Genomic DNA, 10,046 nt, shown 5'->3' with positions numbered 1-10,046 from the left:
CTCCAGCCGGCGCCGCAGCCCCGAGCCGGAGAGCCGGAGAGCCAGCGAGCGAGCGGGCGAGCGAGCGAGTGAGCGAGCGGGCGGGCGGGCGAGTGCCGCGCCGGGCCAGCCACCTGACGCAGCCCGCTCCGCGGTGCCGACGCGACTGAGTGTCCCCGCCGAAGACCGGCGCTCCTAACCAGCCCGATGACGCCCCAGCCTCTTCAGAGGACGGACCCACAGCGGCGGCCCCTATAAAGCGAAGGGGAAGCCGAAAAATCGGCCCGCCGGGGACGCGCCCAAACGGGCCGCCGCGCACCCAGGGGGTGCGGGCCCCCGTGCGGGTGGTGTGGGTGTGGGCGGGGGGCGCGGGGGGCGCGGCGGCACGGGGCGCGGGGCCGCCCAAGGCGGTGGGCGCCGGACCCCGCCTCCCAGACCTGCCTCCCAATTTTCGGTGAGTGGTGTAGCCCTGGGCGGCGTACAAAGTGTGCGACGGCGGCGCTTACCCCTGTTGCGCGCCTCCTTACCTCCAGTTTCCCGGTTAGCGCGCGCGGGGACCGCCACCCCACCCCTCCCTTCCCCGGCGGCGCGTGCCCGTGGAAGCTAGGTGTCGGCTAGACTAATTAATCGCGACGCCTGGAAAGGGTTTCGCTCTTGCGGTGAGAGGCGCTGTGCGAGCGCAAAGCCAGCCCTACCGCCAAGGAGCAGGAGGCGGGCGGCGCGCCGGCGACGCGCGAGCGAGAGCCGAGCGGCGGTGGCCGGAGGCCGCAGAGTTGGTGCGCGGCGGCGGCGTCCTCCCAGGCCGGAGGGGTGGAGGGCCGAGGGGTGTCCTGGAGGCCCGAGGCCCGCGGCCCGGCCCGGGCACTGCGGGGGAGCCCCTGCAACAGACGGAGAAGTAGTTTATTGACCACGAATTTGTTGGAAAACTTTCAAGTGTCCCCACCCCAGGACGTGGTAGGAGCGCACTGGGGTTCAGGGCAGCGACGCTGAAGTTCCTCAGAGCCGTCGCTCACTTTTCCTGGGACCCTCGATGAGTCACTTGCTGCCACACGGGTGTCTGCTTGGGTACAGTTCATTCTTTCATTCATTCATTCATCCATTCAACAGGTGGTCGGGCCATGTGGCCCACCTGGTGCCCAGGTGATAAGGCTAATAAGACTCGGTGACTGCCTTGGGTGCGTGGCCGGCCTACCTGCCAGGAAACCCAGACGGGCAAAGTGGTCAGGAAACTCTCTCCCTTACTTTTGGCCTTATCTGACTTTCTCAACAGTCAGGAAAGCGTGGGGTGCCTAGGGAAAAAGGAAGGAAGGAAGCCCACCTGTAAACGGGAAGCACGCTTACCATACCTAGGGGTACCGGGAGGGGTGGGGGCTGTGGATCCTTCCAGAGGCCTTGAGTACACTGTCTGTAACATTCTAAGTTTTCTTTGAAAGCAGAAGGACACTGTTAACCATTCAACTGAACCACTGAAATCCCCCTTTGCCAAAAAGTAAGAAGAGGTGGAGAGAAGGAGAGGTTACCTATTATTTCTCTTGGCCCCGTCAGGTAACACCTCTATCCCTGCTCTACAAGGCCCCCCCCCCCCTTTTTTTTTTTTATGGCTCTGAAAGACAACAGAGGGCAACGCAAAGCCGCTAAAGACCCTGGGCACGAAGAACAGGAAGCAAAAGCCGCTCCGGACCCTCATAACCTGCAGCTCCTAGGCCTCCGAGGGCCTCCAACCTTCTCCAACCTCCGCGAACTGCTGAGCGCGCCTTCCCACCGCACACGCACGCAGAGGGAGCCATGTCTCCCATCACACTTCCGGCTGCGGCCTGGCCTCCCTTCCACCCCCAAAATGCACCTTCTTTTGAAAAGAGCTCCAAAGAGATATGTTGGATGTTAATGCTTTTCCCCTAAACCCAAGTGGATGAAGACGTTAAAGGGATAGACCCAAATGCGCCCGGAGGCCGCTTGCACCGGAAGGCCTCACGGGCAAGGATTCCGCGGCTTTTTGAAGGGGTCACGGCTCACTCACAATCATTCGCCGACTAGCCCCGAAACGACTGGTTATCTTCCCCTATTCAATGAAAACTTCTTGATTGACTTCGACGAACTGATCGTCATTTTTGAAAACTGGCAAAGACGGATAAGGAGGAGGAACAGGCCAGAAGTTTCTGTTACGCTCCATTTGTTCAAAAGCATCTTCCTTCCTGCTTCTAATGTGGCAAAACACAAACACACTGTATTTAAGAGGAACAAGCTAAAGGGCGACCAATACAGACGGCCTCCATACTTATGTCAGTAGCTACACATCACTGGGGTGACTCTACTGCTGAGTCTCCTTATTTGGAAATCCTGGAGCTGGGTTACCGTCTCCCCCCTTCTCGAGAAACATCACACCTGAACTCTGAAAGGGGTGAAGCTGTCCCATGTCACACACAGACACATATTCCAGGCAAAGGCACAATGGGGGCTATTGTCCCGGAAACGTATCCAGCAAGGTCAGGGCTTCACTCGTTTCGACTTCTAACCCAGCAGGCCACCCTCCAGGGGCTTTTGTTTTGTTTCGGCGTAGGCTTCACCTATGTGGCGTTGTGGCCGCTGGCGGACGCACAAGGCATCTACTTTGTAAATAAACGACAGCAGGTGGAATCAAGGGTTTACAGGTAAGCAAATGGCACCGAGCGCCCTGAAACACAAGCTCGTTGTGGTCTGTCCGGCTTTCTGTTTTCACCCAACACAAACGGAAAGACGAGATTTTACTTAATTGGTGTGGTGAGCTGACACCGGCTATAGTTTTCCGTCTCGCATTTGACCTACCCCTGGCCTTAAAAGTTTTAATTTTTAAAAAGGGCTTTCACATTTGGAGGCCACCATGCGTGACCTTTTCATATGAATTAGTAATTTATTCTAATAGGTCGTTGCCATTTTAAGGACCTGGTTTACGCTTTGAAAGTACAAGCGATCCATTAGCATAATTCTTGGAACAGCTCAGACTAGAGTTTTGTTTTGTTTTGTTTTGTTTTAATGGAGGGGGCCTCTCGTTTGGCTCAGGGAGAGATGGAGGTCGTGGAAACTTCAGGCTCCAGAGAGGAGCAAAGGGCCAGAATGTCCCGGGCATCAAACATCCAGGGAGGGCACAGGTCCCTGGCTCAGGTGACCTGCTTCCTTCCAAAGCCAGCAAATTGGGATGACGCACCCTTAACCTAAAACACGAGGTCTCCTAATGATACAACTGGGTGAGACAGATGCTGTCACATGCTACCCAGAGCGACGGCCTAGCGACGGGTCCTTCCAGCGCCACATTTGACGGCGAATTCACGTGTCCGAGTTTGAGTTTTGTGGTCTTGTAAGCTTCGTATTTACGGATGGATGTGTTCCTTGGCTCTTTTACATTTTCCTGTCTGAGCAAGAATGCCTTGTCTGCTTTTATACTCACTATAGCTCGGAATCGTGAAAATATTGTTACACTTAATGATGTAATTCAGTTTTTGGACAAGGGTGTTCTTGGCCTTTCATCAGCTGGGGTCATGGAAAGAGCCCAGAGAAAATATGATAATATTTTAATAGCCTAGGAAACAATAAATAGGTTTCCACTGAAACAGAAACCTCAGCTAGAAGATTTTAATAGCATTTAATGCCTCCGCACAGTGTTTTCGGTCTTTAAGGCACCTTCTGCGCTTTATTTAAGTAGGATGAAATTGTTGCAAATGGATGTGACGTGAAGCCTGTGCCGTACAGATGATGAACGTGCCACACAAGAGCCAGGGAATCCCTGCGAAAGAGGTTCTATCGCTTATGGCCACAGAGTCCTTAAAATCTAACCTAGCGGTGACCCAGGGCATTTTTTCTTGTCATATTCCCTAGTTAGTGACTTCAATCACAGTGTACTTCTCAACTTGCGTTCTAGATGACACATGATGTTCAAGTTAGTAAAACTTCATCTCAGAAGATTCGAAGTCAAAGAATTAACTACCTGCCACATGAACTTTCCCGCTTTCGTTTCCGTTGACTAATTCCAAAACAATCTGTTGCAAGTTTAAAACACAGCTAATCCAAACAGACTGTGGGGAGCACCCTGGCCAAAGCATTTGGACCCAGTTCCTCGAGCCAGTGCGTTAAGACGCCATTCAAGCATCTGTGGTAGACCACGGTGCACAACTGTGAAGGCACCTGGGATTTTCTGCACCTTCATGGAACTTTTTGGACTCTGATGAGTGGGCCCCATTTATGAAGGGAGCTTTCTGGTCTCCACGGATGCCCAGTCGCCAAGGCTGTTAGTGTCTTCCTCCCAACATCCCCAAGAGTCCCAGAGTGGTTGGGAGTAGACTTTTAACAAAGTCACCACCGACCTTAAAAGGCGGAACCGGTCAAAAGGAGACTATAGGCTTTACTCTGTTCCTTTCATTTTATTTTTTTAAGTTTATTTATTTATTTTGAGAGAGAGAGAGAGAGAGAGAGAGATATCAAGCGTGAGCAAGGGAGAGGCAGAGAGTGAGCCACGGAGCACCACATGGGACTTGATCCCGCAAACTGCGTGATATGGCCTGAGCTGAAATCAGAGGACCCCCGCCCCTCTGTTCCTTTTAAAACTTAAATCTAGGGGGCGCCTGGGTGGCTCAGTCGGTTAAGCGCCAGACTTCAGCTCAGGTCATGATCTCACTGTTGGTGGGTTTAAGCCCTGCGTCGGGTTCTGTGCTGACAGCTCCGAGCCTAGAGCCTGCCTCGGACTCTGTGTCTCCCTCTTTCTCTGCCCCTCCCCCACTTGTGCTCGCTCTCTCTCTCTCTCTCTCAAAAAAAAAAATAAACATTAGAAAAATTTTAAACTTATATCTAAATACAATGATACCCATGGTAGCCTTGACTGAAGATTCTAGATGGACACGCTTTGGACTTGGGGCACAATGACATCAAACAGAGACCCATGGATCCACTGACTGGAGTTTGTAATTGGGTTAAAAAAAAAAAAAAAAAAGAGCTGTACAAGCGTTAACTGCTTGAGAGCAGGAAGATTAATTCCCCTAAACATAAAATATTTTTAACTCCCCGTGGGGGGAAATTTTTTCTTGAGGGCCAAGGTAATGGCAAAGCCTGTGGCTTAGAGCTTTGGCGTTGGCCATGAGGATGGGGACTCATCCAGGATGGGGAGTGATGGAAGGAGGGCCGGCTAACTTCTGTTTTCATTTTCGAGGTGCCTTATTTAAGTGACATTTTGATCTGACATCCTACTAAACAAGTATCAACAGGAAGAAACAAAAAGCCAGTCGGCCCAATCAATAGAGTGGCATCCTAATAAGACCTCCTCAGATACAAAGAAGCCCTTTAATTGCTCTGATTTTAAAGATTTTAGGTTTTTGCCATCACGTTCAATTCTTCAAATTTAGCCCCCTGTAATTAAGAGTTTAGACAGTCAAACGCTCTGGCTTCACCGGGTAATAAATTTCCTTTCATTAAATGCTGCTTTGGCTTTACCTACGTACCAACGCAACGACTTCGAGATACAAGTTTTACATCTCGGGTTTTACTTGATCGACCTACCAACGGAACGTCGGCGACCCCTTTCAAACAGCCTTGCAATTACCGACCAGCCTGTGTTTCAGATGCCCGAGGTTCCGGCCAGGCCTGGGCGCTGGCCTTCCCCGCTGGAACCCTCCCGAGGCTCACGTCTACCTGCTGTTGGTAAACCCTGAATTAAGCAATTAATGGGACATAATTAGTCACGTGTCTCCTTCATCTAGGAATGGGTCTACCTTTTCATCTTCTTGTGTTTGCCCACACACGTTGAGACTGAATTAGAAAAAATGTGTAATTATACTTCAGGTCCACCTATCTGCCCGGGTTTTTATTTTGAGGGGGCACAAACAGCCTAGCTCCCAGACGGGGAAGGTGGCCTTCTGCTCTGCACTGAGGCTCCAAGCAAGCCCCAGCTCTCCTCCCGGCCGCCCCCCTCCCCTTCCCCCCAATCTTCATTCAGCCACCATTTGGTGAGATGCCCAGGCTGCACCCCCCGCCGACACCCTCCCTCGGGTGCTGGGGTCTGCAGGGGTGCACCGCGCCCCGCCGGCCTGGCGGGAGCCCGCTCAACAGCAGCACAGCCCTATTGGCACGGTGGCTTCCCCAGGTCTTTGCCAACCACTGCAAGTTAGGAGGAGAAAACCATTTGGCCAAAGCATCGGCCATTTGCCCCCGGTCTGGGGATCAGATGAAAAGGAGAGGCTTCCACGAGCTCCAGACCTCAGTTCTACCCGCAGCCGCGTCTCGGGGGTCTCTGCACGCCGCCCGGGCTGTGAAAGCTGCTGGGCAGCTTTCTTGAACATTCCTGCCTCTCCGTTGCCTGAGTCCCTACTACCTTCTCAGATTACGGGCCCCTTTTGTGCTAATTACACTGAAAAAATTGAAAGAATGTCGCTGACTTTACAAAGAACACAAAGCAGGATTGCCTTGAAACCTAAATATAGCCGATTTCTTTCAGGAGGCACACAACTCGGCTTTCACGACTTGTACCGCGTGGATTAATTGCAGATGGCCGGTTCATTTATTAAGACCCAGGTGACAGAAGGGCCCAGCGATCGGGAGGACAAACTGCTTTGGGGGTCCATTTACATAAAATGAGAAGATTGGATTATTGATGAACCCCCCCCACGCCCCCCCCCCCCCACTTCCTTAATTGTAAATTAGGACTTGCCAACGATGGCAGGCTAATGGAAGCGACCGCGGAAAGAAAGGAAGTTGGCCACCTGGAGAAAGCAATCCTGTACTGTGCAGGTAAAGGCATCGATGAAATGAAAGTCTAAGTTCTCCCCCCTCCCCACCCCAGGGGAAGGTGGTGGCTGTAGCACAGCGAGAGGATGCGGGTTGCACTGCCCCTGTTCTCCCCTATGTGGGAAGCGTCTTGTACAAGCCAGCATTGGGAAGGACGAGCTATCCCTGCAAAGCCAAGGGAGCTATGGGTTAGAACCCCCCCCCCCGCCCCCGCCGCTCTGAAATCCCCTAAGGGTTAATAGGTGAACAGTAGCAGCTTGGAATGATTTATTTTTCTAAGGAACATTAAATACTGAATTGCTCAGGCTGAAATAATGCCACAGCTGTGCCCCGCAGGGCTGGATTTTGGACACCGGCTCGAGTGACAGGTGTACTTAATGAATGCCCAGCTTGGCTGAAGTGGTGCCCCACTCAGATTTTCCCCGCCGATTAATTGGTAGGGGACTCTGGAGCCAGCCAGGAAAGTGCCTTTCGCCACAGACACAGAAGACCATGTGTGCTCAGCCATCAACAAAAACGCCAGCCTCGGGGTGGTGGGTCGGGGGGGGGGGGGGGGGGGGCGGAAAATGGAGGCATCGCTCCCTGAACATAAAACAAGGAGATCCAGACCCTGCGAGGTGGGGGAAAGACAAGGTGGGAGCCGAGAGAACTGATCAGGACCAAACCCTTCCAGGTTTTCAAGCAAACAGGTCTGTCCTATAACCGCCTCTTGGAGGGTTTTAGCAACCGAAGCGAGCCCGGGATTCTAGGAGACGTGTCACCAAAATTGGTATTATTAGAGGAAGTGGCGAAGTGGCACCAAGCTAGAAACATGGAGTCTAATCTGCAACATCCTAATTATACCTATTTTTACCCCAGGGTTGCAGTGACCTAACGCCAAGAAATGAAATCTCTAGAAAACTAGCCCTTCACATGTACGAGACGCAAACACCTTGGGGGTGGGGGCCGCGGGGCACCGGCTCCACGGAGTCCGGGGGTCCCCTCTGGGGTGAGAAGTCAGCGGTCACCTGCGAAGGCAGCGGATTTTCATGGGAACTTGGCAGCAGTGGAGGAAGCCAAGAAAGGCTCTAGACCAAACCTTGGGCGTTCTGGGCTGATGTCAGCATGCTGGTCAGAGGGCCACTCTGGAATGTCAGTCTGGCCTGGGCACAGTTGACGACTCCCACAGGGCGTCCCGGTCTACAGAGGGAAGGAAGGCGGCCAGGCTTTTTGTCGAGCCGACATGGATCCTTCACAAGGCTTTCCTTGGTCCGTCCCCCGTGTGCACTGGGCCCCTGTCTCTTGGTGATATGGACTGATGGTGGGGGACCAGCTCCAGATGCTGCCACTTTGGAGACTGGTTCTAGTAACGCTGCTTCTGAGGAGATGGTGGAAGGTGTCGACCGGCTGAAAGCACTGTCAGGCTTTTCTGCTTCCTACCCTTAACAGGTAATCTCTGCCTCGTGAGCACCAGGACTTTCCTTCATAATCGGCTCCCCAGAGCTGGATCCCACAGAGCAGAGCCGTGAAAGAACCTTTCCAAGGAAGCTGATATAAAACTTAGTTGGGACCCGAAGGCCTCTAATCCGCAAGTTAAATGGACACTTCGTTTACTCACAGCCACTAAAAGCATCCCCAAGTCTAGGAAAACCTAACTGACCCCCAATTCCTACTATGATGTTATTAACCCAGTGCCTCAGGGGGGCGCCCCAGAGCAGGGTAACTGAAAATCATTCTCAGCCTTAAAAGAGAGTCTCTTAGACGGTTTGCTATTAATTAGGTCAGTAAGCACTCTAAACACATCATTTCAATGAGCTGGCTGAATGCAAAATGTGGGAAAACCAAATTGTTGACTAACTGACGTGATCCCCAAGGACACTTCATGTTGGAATCTTAGATATAAAATACCTGTGTATTCCATTTCCCTTACACGTTCTTAAATGTGTTAAATAAACGTGTTTTCCTCAACCTGGCGTAACGTCACCACGTTATCTGCGAGATTTACTGACGGTACAGAAAGCAGAGAGGGGACTCGGTAAAAAGAAAGAGGAAAAAGGACCAAAGGAGGGAAGCCTGCCGCAAAAAATCTCGTCTCTAAAATGGATGCCAAAGGCAGGAGATTTGGGGAGAAAAAACACACGTCGCTTCTAAAACGTGTAAAGCCAAACAGCACGTCTTGCAAATGAAAAATTTTTTAAAAGCTATAGCGGCACGCAAACCCCAGGGAAACAAACGAGAAAAATCACTCTCATTTATCGTAATTGAACCCTTGCTTAACCTTCCTTCCAATACCTGGTAATTCTGTGAAATCACCCAGCTGTCACTCTCTTCCTTTCAGAAACGTGACATTGATTTGTCCGGCAAACACCCATTATTAGAATTCTGAGGTCTGCCTAATGGGGCTACTAATAAATCTAAGTCATCAATTTTTGACCTTTTTCTCCTGAAATTCTCGGTATGTGGTAAACTGCTGAAAACACATTTTCCAGGTTCTGTAACTCTGACATAAAAATAAAGGATCAAGGCTGGGTGGTTCTGGGGGTTTGAGCACATCTGGGCTCTGTCCTGCACGCACCCCGGAGGGAAAGGAAGAAAGACGGGTTAGAGACAGTATCTGGGGGTAATAGCAATGCTCCGCTCTGGGCTGAGCTGTCTGCAAATAGAAATGAAATCCACAAGGCTGCAGCACACAAGGGAGGTGTGACAAGGCAGCCGGTACCCTTCCCCTGCCTCTCCTCATCCCCTTCCTCCTCCACCTGCCTGGCTGTTTACTGCGTTGAAAGATCCGGGGGGAAAAAAAAAAACAACGTAGCCTGGAGAGTCTAAATTTGCTATCCACAGGAGAAAGAAAGAAAAGGAGAGAAGATTGACGATCCTGTTCTAGTTTGGGGGACCGTGAGATAAAAGGAGGGGGGGGGTGTCAGCTTTTTTGAGAAACTGAATCATGGACATTTTTTTCTTTTTCCATAAAAGCTACATTTCTCATCCTTATTATTTTTTTTTCCTGGTGCGACTGAGCTGGTTGTAACCTAAGGCAAAACAAGGGCAGGCGTGACTTCAGCTTCCTCTAAATTCTAAGATGGCTGCAGGCACCAGACAAATCTTGACCTCGGTGATGATGTTGCCGAGAGCCAAGCCATAAAGATGTCCCTTGCACCAGCCTGCCTCCCCGAGCCGGGCTGTAAGGACCGGCTTGCCACTGCACCCCCAGCGTCCCTCTGCAGACTTCAGATGGCCACGGCAGAGAAAGCAGGACCCTCCAACACCTTGTTCATGCCCTGTCTTCCTCGTCCCTCAGAGCGCAGCCTCGCTTCTACGGTCTCTTCCCTCTGGTTCCAAAAACT

The sequence above is a fragment of the Neofelis nebulosa genome, chromosome 9, assembly GCF_028018385.1.
Source record: "Neofelis nebulosa isolate mNeoNeb1 chromosome 9, mNeoNeb1.pri, whole genome shotgun sequence".
Lineage (NCBI taxonomy): Eukaryota > Metazoa > Chordata > Mammalia > Carnivora > Felidae > Neofelis > Neofelis nebulosa.
This window is presented reverse-complemented; position numbering follows the sequence as displayed.